Here is a 13,347-nt window from a genome sequence, read left to right on the forward strand (position 1 = left end):
ATGTAGTTGTTGAACATGGGTAGCAGGGAGAAAGTTGATCTCCCCACAGAGGTTAGACCTCTCTTCCCTATCAATACTGACAGGAACCGACCCCTGAGAAAGTATTGCCCCCCCCATACCCAGCCCCTTTAACTTGTCCAGAAATATGCTAGAGATCAAGGAGGATTAGCATGGTGCACTACCATCATCCTGATCTCATCGATGACCGTCCACAAAACACTTGGGATTTTATTTGGTGCTACCCTCAAAAATCCAGATGGCATGTTCTGAGAGGAGCATCCATCCATATCTCTGGACGCCCTTTGCATCCATCCATATCTCAGTAATCATGCCAGAGTCAGACTAACTTTCTCTTCCATAATTAGGTCTTGGATGAGAGAGGCCTTATTAAAAGACAGATTGGCATTTAGCCACCGCGAGATTCTCAATATAGTTCTAATCTTCCTTTGAAAACTGTCTGCCTCAAAAGGCTGGTATCAATCTTGTAAACCTGATTGCATCTTACCTCCCTTCTGTCTTATATTGCTATGAATCAGGGAGGAGCTTGCTTTTCTGAGTTTCTTCCAGTTATTATTTTGTTTCCCAGGACTTAAGGAATGTTGCAACATTCTTTGCTTATATAATTATTCTTGCCTATTTTCCTTAAAACCTTTTCCATGACTCTCTACATTGTACTTCATTCTAAGGTCTCATCCAGTATTTCCAGCATCTGGAAGCATCATTTGCAAAGGCTGAAGGAGGCCTCAAAATGATACTAAACATTTCATCTCTTCATCATCCTACCCCACTTTTCATTCAGTCCTTATTGGCCATAAATATACAACATTCTTGAACACTAAATATCTGTCTGTGCTGTGCAGTTTTGTGTAGTCGCTACTCAGCAAGTAATAGGCAGTCCTAGAGAATTGCAAAAAGAATTCTTGCCTTCCTTTTTTACTTTGTGCCTCTTGAGAGCTGCAAATCACAATGAGAATGATGTTGAAGATTTAGCTCATCTACTTGTATAATTATTGCAGTCGTATGTTGTTCTTTTACAGGATCTTGAGGTAGCATATGAAATGTCAACACTGAAAATGAGTGAGTGAAGAATGAGACACAAACGAAAAACAAAATCAAGCAAACAGCAATTGCAGGATCAGGGGACAGTATGACTAGGGATTCGAAACGCTGAACTGCCAACCTTTCGATCGACAAGCTCAGCATCTTAGCCACTGAGCCACCACGTCCCTTTTAAAATGACTTTGCATTATCACTCAGCAGGGACTTTCCATGTTGTAGAAACCACAGAAGGCTTCTATGGAAGATCTAAGAGCCCTAGCATGCATCTGTAGAGGAAACAGTGTTTTGAGAATCCCAGTTAGCTGGGCCTAATAGGCACAAGACAAAAAATTTGCAACAACATTGGTGTCCACAGGTATTATACTTTTGAAATTAATTCTATGCCTGTTTCTTCCCAAATAACTCCTGCTATATGGATTGACGTTTACAGCCTAATGCATGCAATTAAGATTGTGTTTATTTCTGAGTGACAGAAATAAAACACAATCTTAATTCCTTATTTCTGGGTGACTTTGAAAAACGCAGCCAGATGCATGGATCAAAATTGCTCACAAGGAGTTGTTAGTTTTCTAATCAAATTCAGAATGTCAGAGTTCTTTCAGGAATTCATTCTTGTACATTTGCTTTCTAATATCAATTTTTGTTATATATCATGGAGATACACACACAAACACAACTAGATTATTTCTTTTGCGAAGTAAGACCTTATTATTTTAGTTTCCATAATGTAGGGATGTTAATATTATTTATATACCTAGATTCACTATTTTACCATCATCAGATTAAGTTATTTACTTGTGACATATAGGACCACTTTTCCTAAATTCAGTTCATTATTTTCATAGTTTAATTTGCGCTAGTTTTAATATGTCCCAAATCCTGAATTTTTATTCCTTATTTGCAGAAGGTAAATTCTATTGATATCAAGGACTTTCACACAACTAAGCCAAAAACATCTACTGGTCTGCGATCCTTCTTGAACATAATTACTCCTTGGTAAAGGCTGACATAGGCAACAATAACAACAATAATTTATTATGGCTGCCTCATTCCAAAGGGATTATGTAGAGCCCTCCCTCTAACATCAAATGAATGTCATTTTGCAGTCATGCAAGCAAGGGCTGATTGAGTTGCAAGGATTGTGATACAAGAAGGGAAAATGTCATATAGGAAATCTCAAAGATACCTCAGTGATTTATTGTATAACATGTTTTTTTCCTTTTAGATGCCTATTGATTAATAATGTTTAGTCTTTCTGGTCAATGCTGCCTTGGATCCAATACTATATAATATTCCAGAGCATCCTTCAATCTTCATTCTTGCAAGCCCAAAATCAACATATTCTATTCATAGAGTGTATTATGATTGTCTCTGTGCCATTGGTTGGTTAAACTGCTCTGCTAAACCATACTCTTGTGCAGGAAAGCAAGCTCTCTACCTGATTTTAGGGGGGACCACTTCCAAAAACGATCTGCATTTATGGATTTATTGGTGTACATTTATGCAGACATTATAACTGACAAGTATATTTCCTGTGATTGTACCCATATATTTAAACTGTAATCAATTGCATTTCAAGAGAAGGAGGGAAGGGTTGATCACCATTCCCATGAATCAGTGCCAAATGTTTGTGTGTGAGAGTTACCAGTTTCTCTAACAGAGTAAACATCTTGAAAAAACATATTAGAAAATAAGTGTATTATCTGTTGTAATCAGTTAAATTCAAGATAGAATAAATGAAAAGACAACTTGAAGCTTTTGGATAATACTTCGTATGAAATAAGAAATGTTCCTTAATAATTTTTAAGATTTAAATTTCAGATACAATTGCCCAACAGACTTATTATTGATTAAAAATAGTTATTCTGAGCATGTTTTACTGATTTAAGTATGCACCTTCTCAAGTAGTGTAGTCCTCTCATAGGACTTTCCCAACTCCATATTCACATTGTCAAGAGATTGTTTTAAAACAGCCTTATGTGAAAATTGCAACCTACATCGAAAACCAGCACCTCAGAGAAGTGCTTTAAAGATGATCTTCTCTTTTAACTGCTAAATTTAGATCCACTGTGAGGTTTTCATGTGAAGGTGTGCACTTCTTTGTATATAAATGTGGTGCAGTCTTTCAAGAAGATTGTACTGTGGTGAGAAACATTTTAATCGAATGCATTTGGTACTCACAACAATGGGTGTACTAGAATGGGTAGATGTAGGGTGATTAGCATTCCTACATGACATATCTTTTGACATGTTCATTTAACTCACCTCCTATTTGTCCATGTAGCAAGAGGCCACTTACAGAATTTCTTATTACAAATTATGGGACAGCTCAAGGAAATACAAGAAAGCTATTTTGGTCTAGTAGAAAGACTAGACACCCGGCTAGACAGCAAGAGGCTGTGACTTCAAGTCCACCTTAGCTATGAAAGCCAGCTGGGTGACTTTGGGCCAGTCACTCATTTACAGGCCAACCCACCTCACAGAGTTGTGTTGTGGGGAAAATAGAAAATAGAAGGAGGAAGGGGCATTGGATGTGTTCGCTGCCTTGAGTTATTTATAAAAATAATAAAGATGGGATACAAATACATCAATAAAATACATGTTAAATGGGTAAATGAAGAATGTAAAAATAAAATAAATGGAGCACTTAATTAATAAATATGTAGAAATCATATTAAGAACCTAGGAAGAATTGGCAAGGACTGCACATAAACGTCAACACTGGTTAAAGTCATTGGTTTATTCTATGAAATAAAAGACCTGGGATTTCTCATATGGATTTTCCAGATCAAAATTTCAGAATAATGCATACTATACCTGTGATGTTCTGAAATGAAGGATGCCATAACTGTGAAACTCTGAGATTCTAGGAGAAAGAACAACTTGGCATAAGTCTCTATCTACAAATTTGATTTCTACCTTGCCATTTAATTTCTTGGATGCTGAATAAAAGGTCTATCTCAGAACAATTATTTCACCTCTGAATCCAACAGTGGTCATGATGAAGCTAATGGATAGATATGGTATATAGTTCTTTGGGCATGAAGCAAATACACTGCACAATTATCTGTTGAACAACCATATATCTGAAATGGTATAGGGTTTCCTGCTTAAGCTGGGGGTTGACTAGAAGACCTCCAAGGTCCCTTCCAATTCTTTTATTCTGTCGCCACTGAGAAAAATGGTTTGTAAGCCTTTTTGAAGTCATGGGATTGATCCTAATGGATGCTACATATTTTAAGTGGACCAGAATCAGATTTAGAGCCCTATTTGTATTTATTCAGACATACAGTATTCTATTCTGTTCGATATATATCCTAATACTTAATGAATTTCTTAATATTTATACCTGGCCATAAGATTTAGGTAGCAAAATTCCTTTAGAACCAAATAGAGATGAATAGAACTTCAGTACAAACTATAAGTTTGAATGAACCCTTTAACTTGAAGATACAAGTAACGTAATAAAATCTATGTAGATAAAATTAGTAACTGTATTTATACATTATATTATGCTGCAAAATAATTGTCCGATGTTGCCATAGCTTGTTTATAAACTCAACAATTGTTTTTCTATCATGATTTATAGTTCAATGCAATATGAAAACCTAGTAAATTGTGGCTCAATCATCATTATACATCACTGGACACAGATGATAAATAAATTTAATAAATTATTATTGTAATCAAACCATTTTTATAGAACCGATACCTTAGAGCCTTATATGAACCCTGTCCAAGCTGAATCTCAAATAATTCTAGCAGTACAGTACTTAATTCTCATTTAAATCATTGTGCCAGATTAGCAATGGTTTGTTTCATTGGTATCACTGGGAAACAAGTTAAATTAACTTAGTTTGGAATGTACCGTATCTTATAATATTATTGTTTTATGCCTGTTTCTCTTCTGAGTAACTGTTAACCATACAGCCATTCACAAGACAATTCATTTCTTAGATGCTTTGGGGAAGCATTATTATGATGAACTATTTCTCTCTCTCTCTCTCCCCCCCCCTCCATTACTTGACCTTTTTCCTTAAACGCAAGTCTATCCGCAGATTATTCAATCCAAATGATATTCCATAGCATAACTCATTTATTACATAGCCCTGCAGTCACTCCACTTTTTCCTATTAATCTGGAATCTCTTTGCTGCTGCTTATACTCAGCCTCATATTTCAAATTCTTCCTGAGTGTATCTGGTTTTCATTTAAACATATTGCAAAGTTCTTTTGAAAGGAAAAATGGAACAATAATAACCAGGATGGATTTTTAAAAAAACTAATAAGTGGACCATGCAAGTCCACTTATCCAGGCTTATGCAGTGCACTTTAGCTAAGTCGGTCACTTGTTTATATTGGCTGGATGAATATAAAGCATTATTGGATACGGTCATCAGTCTTGTATAGTATGTATATAATACATACATACACGTTGCCAGGAACTGCAGAGGTTCCATGAGTTATGAAGTCTTCCTTACTTAAGGAATAAAGATGGTGGATAGTATTTCTGGAAGCAATCAAAATGCCTCCATCTTAGTAATTGTAAAGCAGCCACATTTAGTGGAGCAGAAAGTTAGTCGAGAACTTTTATTATGTCACAATAAAAAAAAAAAACCTCCAGTTCCACCACTACAAAACTATGGATCAAGTTCAGCAAGTCAGAAAGGGAAGAGAAAAACATGTTACGGTGTTTTAAATGAAATTATTGAGAATACCCATGAAGAGTCTTTGGCTTCTAGGGGAAATAAAACATCAAAATATTACTTTAATATTGAATAGTTCCAAAGTTGATTCCAATGCACTTGCATCTCAGATATCAATGTAGAATATTGCAAAATCTATAAAGGAAAAAGTTTCAACATTTCTTTTCACAGAAGAGAATGGAATCATGTGGTGCCTGCAAGACTGAATAACTTGCAAGCTGTTGCCAAAAATATGTCAGTCCAAATAGGATATTTTAAAACATGTATAGAGTCAGGCTGGCACAAACACAGGGCATAAAAAGATTAAATATTAAGAGTAATTATGTCCCAAAGAAAAAAAATCAGAAAATGAGAGAATTATGAATTATGAGATGGTTACTGTGAGCTCTGCAGGAAAAACCACCCAGTTATCCCTGGGCTAAATAAAGACTAATTTATTGTTTTGAAGCTAAAAACTCATATATTTGGTGTATGCAATTGTGACAAGACATGTCAGGGTAATCAGTTGTAGGAGCTAAAGACTTTCACATAGGCCCCAAACTGCACTGAAACTTTTTGTGAGAGGTAGAGCTGAGAAGGTTAAGAGACATTAGGAGAGTTTTTTTAGGTGCATTTTGGAAAAGAAAAAAACAGAGATTTGTTGGAGAGTATGAAAAAGCTTTGAACTATGCTTTGAAAATGCTTCGAACTATGGTGCTGGAGAAGACTCCTGCGAGTCCCTTGGACTGCAAGGCGATCAAACCAGTCAATCCTAGAAGAGATCAACCCTGAATGCTCTTTAGAAGGCCAGATCCTGAAGATGAAACTCAAATACTTTGGCAACCTAATGAGAAGGAAGGACTCACTGGAGAAGTGCCTAATGCTAGGAAAGATTGAGGGCAAAAGAAGAATGAGATGACAGAGAATGAGGTGGCTGGATGGAGTCACTGAAGCAGGAGGCGTGAGCTTAAATGGACTCCAGAGGATGGTAGAGGACAGGAAGGCCTGGAGAAATGTTGTCTATGGGGTTGCAATGGGTTCGACACAACTTCGCAACTAACAACGACAACAACAACAATGAAAATGCTGCTCATTGGAAGAGAAAAGCACAATGGTACGTCTGTACAGAAAAGATAGAAAGGTTCATAGCATGAAAGGAGGACTTCCAGAAAAAGGACTGCAGCTGTTCAGAAACCTGATGATCAAATATCCAGAAGTGAAAAGAGAAAAGAAAGGAGATTAATTGGCAAGTCTATGTTTTTAGAAAGTTACTAAGTTGAGAAACTGATAGAGAGAACCGCAGGGAGGAAACAAAAGCATGTTGAGCTCACTGGGAGTTAAGAGAACTTTCCAAAGTGGTAAGGAGGAACTGGAAGCAAGAAAAAGATTAATAGGGGTTGAAAAATGAAAGCAAGAAGAATTTAGAGATAAGAATGGGAAGAAAATGACAGTATTTAAGAAAAGTTGAATTCTTTGAGTATCATCAATCAACTTAACAAAAGTGTTTTTCGAATCTATGACAGTGATGTGAATGAATGTTGTACTATGAAAAGCAATTGTGCATGTCAAGATGGAAGGAATTATAAGAAGGGGATGACAAGTGATCAGATGAATAGATGAGATTAAGCTGATCACTGAAATGGCCTTAAAAGTGTTTTAACGTATTATTAAGGATAAGTCAAGATGGTGAGCATTTGTCAATAGTCAAATTCAACTCAAAACATCTAATTATCTGTTAGTGAATTAAAAGGGCTGCATGTTGTAGATTTTATAAAGTCTCTGTATGGTTTGCCAATAGTTAAAGTATCAGGTTTTCCTCATTGCCATAGCTGGTATTGTTTATTTGCAAATGCTAACTGATTTAACTGCATGTTCATTTCTAAGTTTCAATGCTAAATTGATTTTTTTTTTTTAGAAAGTTGTTTACACTCAGATATGGTTTAAGTGCATTTGTGGGATATTTCCCTCATCTAACACTTGGTTCAAAATGTTCAAATGACACAGCTAACAAAGACTATAATTGCCTCCTTTTCACTGGTCACCTTTTACGTGGCAGAAATGGAGAGTTAATAGTTTGTTCTGGCTCTTTTTCTGCATCTGGAAGAAAAAAATACCAAAGAAGGGGTGAGAGAGAGAAGAGAGATTGGAGCTATGAGAAACATAAATAATAGAAGCAATACAAGAATATATTGTATGGCTGAAGAATATATTTCAGATGCTTAGAATGCAGATCTCTGATTAAATCCCATCTAACTAATGGGAGGATGAACATTTTAAAGTAACTTACTCAAAATATTTCAGTCTAGCAAAAGCCTAAATCAGTCACAAGGGTAGTCTGAAGGAGGCCCAACTGTTTATTTATTCAACTCCAAAATAGTTTACATGTTTAGAAACAGTTAATATGAAAGGAGGTGTTTGTCTATGTATGTGTATATATGTGTGTGTGAGAGAGAGATGGGAGATAAAGTTCCAAAAGACAAATCTTCAGGGAGGCCCTTAAATACAGAAGGGCATTTTATGAGTAATAACACAGTATTAGAATTCTCTATAAAACTGTAGCCAAGTGAGGCAAAATTAGAACATTTATTGATCACTGGCCAAATATTTGGGTCATTAGAGAGGGCAGGTATTTTTGTTGTGTATCCCCTCTAAACAGTTCCAGATTCCCCATTTCTCTAAGTTTTGTTTGCTGTTATAGGAGCAGGAGATTTAGCTATAAATGTATATTCATTCTCAACAGGAATTTTCTAAAAATGCTGGGACTTTATGGAAAGTTATAAGCACTTCCTCCCAGAGCTCAGTCATAGTCCTTAAATTAACAGTTGGTCTATTGTCTACTGCAGTATATGGCCAGAAGAGACAGCTGCATGCAATCTAAGATGCCATACCAGTTTACAAAATACATGCCAAATAAGCTAACCTCCCAGAATTCTCTCAAAACAAAGGGATTGTATGGAAAATATTGAGGTGGAGTAGAGCATCAAATAAATTAGGGGTGGAAAGTCAGTCACAGTTGATAAGTTTGGAAATCAATGATATGAGAAAAGTCTTGGATTGGGTACTATCAATCATCCAATAAAACTCAGCTCTTTACCATCTAGTTCTAAGAAAATAATCAGTACTATTATTTATTGTCTAGTTTTGGTAATGGGCTGGATAAGGGAGAATAACTGAAATTAAATTAAGATAACTGGGGAGTTGCTGGCAAATAGAAAAGTGGACTTAAGGACAGAGGTGTAGTTTTGATAGAGCTGCAATCTACCTGAAAGACCAGACTTGCAGTCTGAAGGTGCTTCTTGATGTTTAGCTGTCATTGCATTATCAGGACACAAAAATAGCAAGGACACTCTTGCATAGTTATGTCTAGGGTACCAGTTGTCTCCTTTCCTGAACTAGTGGAAATGGCCCTCTAATGGTTTACAATGCAAAATTTCAGCATACTCAGTTTTATTCAGCTTTCAACAATTGGCACAACTGAAGGTGCTTTTGAAATCTCTTGACTTGATGTGTGGGACAAACCATGCTGAAGATGAACTCAAGCCAGATAGAGTTGCTGTTTGTTCATTGTGGTCCTCTACTAGTTCCAGTGTTGTCTCTTGAAAAGGTGCCCCTGTCCCTGAGGGAACAGGTCCAAGAATTTGAAGTCTTTCTGGATTCATTATTATTGCTGGATGTGAAGCAGCTATGGTATTGTAGCAGTCCTTCTTGGAATGGGAGAACCTGGTTACATTGAGTCATGTTCTTATTACTTTTTGGTTGGACTTTTGCAATGCATGGTGCTACCTTTGAAAACCACATTGAAGCTGTAAAAATGCAATCGCCAACTTCCTGACTGGTGCTTGCTGCCATTATAATATTACAGTCTATTTGTGGATCCAGCTTTGATTAACTATAAGTTTCCAGGTAAAACTTAGAGAGCCCTAATGTGATTTGGTACCAAAGTACCTTTAGTACCTGTACTAACCAGGGTCCATCCATCCAAGATGAGCCTCCCAGAGGAAATTGCTATTGGGTACCCCATTTTAATGAAAGAACCAACCGTCTTCATTAGCTCCCTTCTTGATAGTCTTCCAGAAGACAGGGAAAACTGAGCGATTCCAGACAGTCTTTTGAGAGTTTTTAGATTTCTTAAAGAAAATTTTATATTTTTTGTTTGTTTGTTGGAATCAGTGCTCTATTTTCTTATAGTTATTTCTCTTTAACCTTTACTCACATTTTGAACAAAAGATGACTTCAGATAGATACTGTGGCTCTGTAAATAAGACATACTGTATATTCATATTTATATTATATTTATATTCCTAATTCTTTTTTTCTTTTCTGTCTTTTGAAAGCTTTCACAATAGAGCAATTCTGGTCATTTTCACACATCTCAAAGTGTTCTTATGGCAAAATTGATCATCAATTTGTACTAGCGTTGCTTCTCTCTAAACCAGAGATCTTCAAACATGGCAGCTTTAAGACTTGTGGACTTCACAGTTGAAGTCCACAAGTCTTAAAGCTGCTAAATTTGAAGACCTCTGCTCTAAACTCTTTTCATTTCAATCTCACAATTTAATGTCATTCAATTGCTAATTGTTTTAGCACCTGGCAATATATCCCATAGTACATATCAGCAGATGAATTCAGTGTTGGGGGAAAAAAATAAGATGAGACCATAAGTCAATCAGTGACAAATTCAACCAGACCATAACTTTGCTTAACAACTGGATAATTAGTTTAGCAGAGAAAAGAAAGAATGACAGTATAACACTATCAAGAAAGTTGTCATTAAAATTTAGCCTACAATGACATAAATTCCACTTTCTCCTAGACATTTCTGTGGAATGCACACAGACTTTTTAAAGCAAATTTGGATTGTGCAGGTTTAAAAGGTTAAGCTCAGTACACTTAGATATTTAGAATAACAGATTAAATTTGCATCCAGAAATACTTTTAGTGCAGATTCCTTCCTTCCTGATCTTTTCCACAATTACTTTATAGATAAATGGGGTGTCCTTTGAATGACCCCCAGTTCTTCTACCAGTATTTACAGCTGTTTATAATATCACAGAGTGACTAAAGTTTACTTATATTTTCATTAAAAGCTTAATGTTCCTACTAGCTTATTGTTTCAGATTTTGTAAGAACTATGGACTCCAATTTTACTATTATTAAGCTTTGATGTTTGCAATTTCAACAACATAACTTTTCTTTTAAAAACTTCAGATATATTCTAGTAATCTTGCAACAACTTTTTTTGGAGAAGTTTATTTAGGGTAATTTAGAAGAGCACTCTTTGGAGTAGGAAAAGTGAAAGAGACAGAAAGGTATTATTGCAGAATTTGTTTACTGAAACTGCTTAGCAAACTTACTAATGTGTCTCTAAATTTAGGAAGTCCATGCATCTTGTTTGTCTTAGCCACATTTAGTCAGACACTGAATCAACTGATTTTAGTGGGACTTGCCAAACACAGAATAGCTCCACTGAAATTAAAATTCCCTGTTGCAGAGGCAATGCTCTGTCAAACAATGTTCCAGTCAAACAATAGGCTCTCTTTCAAAATAAAATATTAGGGTTCTCAAGATTTTATAAAGCCTTTAAATGAATTGTGCTCAATTTCATTTTTTTTTTGCTTACCTAAATTTTATGTGTCCTGGTTCTTTATCCAAAAGATAAAGTCTTTCCAAAAGTACTGTAGAAGTTATATACAGTCCTTTCAGTGGTGGGTTGCCCCCAGTTCGGACCGGTTCTATAGAACCGGTAGTAAAACCAGTGGGAGGCTCTGCCCACTGACCCTGACATCATCAGAAGCGATCTGCGCATGCGCAGAAGCAAGGCGCGCACACGAGCAATCCCATTGCGAACCAGTAGTAAAGGTAAGTAGAACCCACCCCCAAGTCCTTTCTTTGGCTAACTAACAACTGGCAATGTTCATCATACATAAAGAGAGGCTGAACATCTTTTTATTTCCTACTAACAATCTCTTGCAACTACAAAAAAAAAAAAAGGTAAATTTATCCTGAAACCAATTTCAGATCAGATTGAACCTAGTTTGGCATGTTGCTTAATCCTTTTCCTTTCTTTCCACATGTACCTTCTTTCTCTCCTTCCTGTAGGCTTACTTCAACTTATTATAGTACAGTTATTTTCACTTTAGGTAATGAACTTCATCACTTTAACTTTTATTTAATTACTTACTCAAATATGAAATACATTTAATTAATTTTTTTTAAAAAAAATTGAAAGAAGAATTATCTTCATTTATTTAGAAGTAAGTCAAACTGTAATTAGTGTGATTCTCTCAATACATTCACAGATTAGCTCATAGGTGCAACAATCTATTGAGCTTAATAGACATTGCTTCTTACTGTGCCGCTATATTACTAAAGCACACCTTTAGCAATGATTAAAGTGTGACTAAATGAGAAATAATTCATGTTTATTCAAATAAAATCAGCCCTGGCTCTCTGTTATTCAGAAAGTCCTATATATGACAGTCAATGCGACTTCTGTATCTCTAATAGGCAACTAAAATTATAGCAACTAATAATACAGAAACCTTATCTTCTCTCAGATATGGCTGATTTACTGTAATATTTATTACATGGAGCAGCAAAGTGGTTTATCTGATCTGTTTTGGACCAAAAATCCCATCACTCCAGCTAATGTGGCTAATGATCAGGGATTATAAACAATGTTATCCAAAGCATCTTTCTAATCCTTTTTAAGCAGATTTCTTCAACATATGCTTTCACTAACAGAGAAAACATATTGGCTGCTGTCTGTTGATTTCAGAAGAGTGATCATCATGTGAGATTGCTTATTTTGTCTTGATCGTTTGTTTTAATTCACGGGGGTCGTTGCAGCTGTTGAATTTCCTCAACAAGATTTGAACTCCTCTCAGTTCCCATTGAGATCTGGCAGAATTCAGATGATCCTGTTCCATCTTTGAATAAATATGCTGGTTTTCCAAAGGTCAGAGGAAGGTAATCTAGGAAATTAAATTAGGGACAAAAATAGTGTACCTGTCCTGTTCTAGGAAAACTTTCACTGGAACCGAATGCTGATATGGCATTCCATTTGGAGAGGAGAACACCAGGTCCATTTGGAAGGATAAGCAAATATAACAACAATAAATATTGCTTGTTTCCACACCTTTAGTCTTATTATAGAACCAAAGCATTTAGCACCAGTGATACACATGATTTTTAAGTACAGACAGTGGTAAGTATCAAATAAGTTCCTATCCTTTTCTTCCAGTGGGAAAGTAGGAAAGTAAAAATGACAAAAATTAATGCCAAAAATAATTATTATTATTAGTGTCAATGTATTTGTGTCAATGATATTTATGATACATTTTTAAATGTTCACTTGACTGAGTTTCATGTCTAATAATAACAATAACCACAACAACAACATTTAAGAATTCATTTTACCCTATGCATCTCACGCAGATATATTGCATGAGCCAAGAAGTGTTACAGTTTTAATGAAAAATTACCATTATGGAGCTGTATTTCACAGAACAGCATATACAACATTACTTAATATTTTCCTTTCCAGATTGGCTAATTCTCCATGGAGATCCAAATCATGCATACCCTTGAAAATACATCACGCT

The sequence above is a fragment of the Pantherophis guttatus genome, chromosome 3 (assembly GCF_059756535.1).
Source record: "Pantherophis guttatus breed Tessera chromosome 3, ASM5975653v1, whole genome shotgun sequence".
Lineage (NCBI taxonomy): Eukaryota > Metazoa > Chordata > Lepidosauria > Squamata > Colubridae > Pantherophis > Pantherophis guttatus.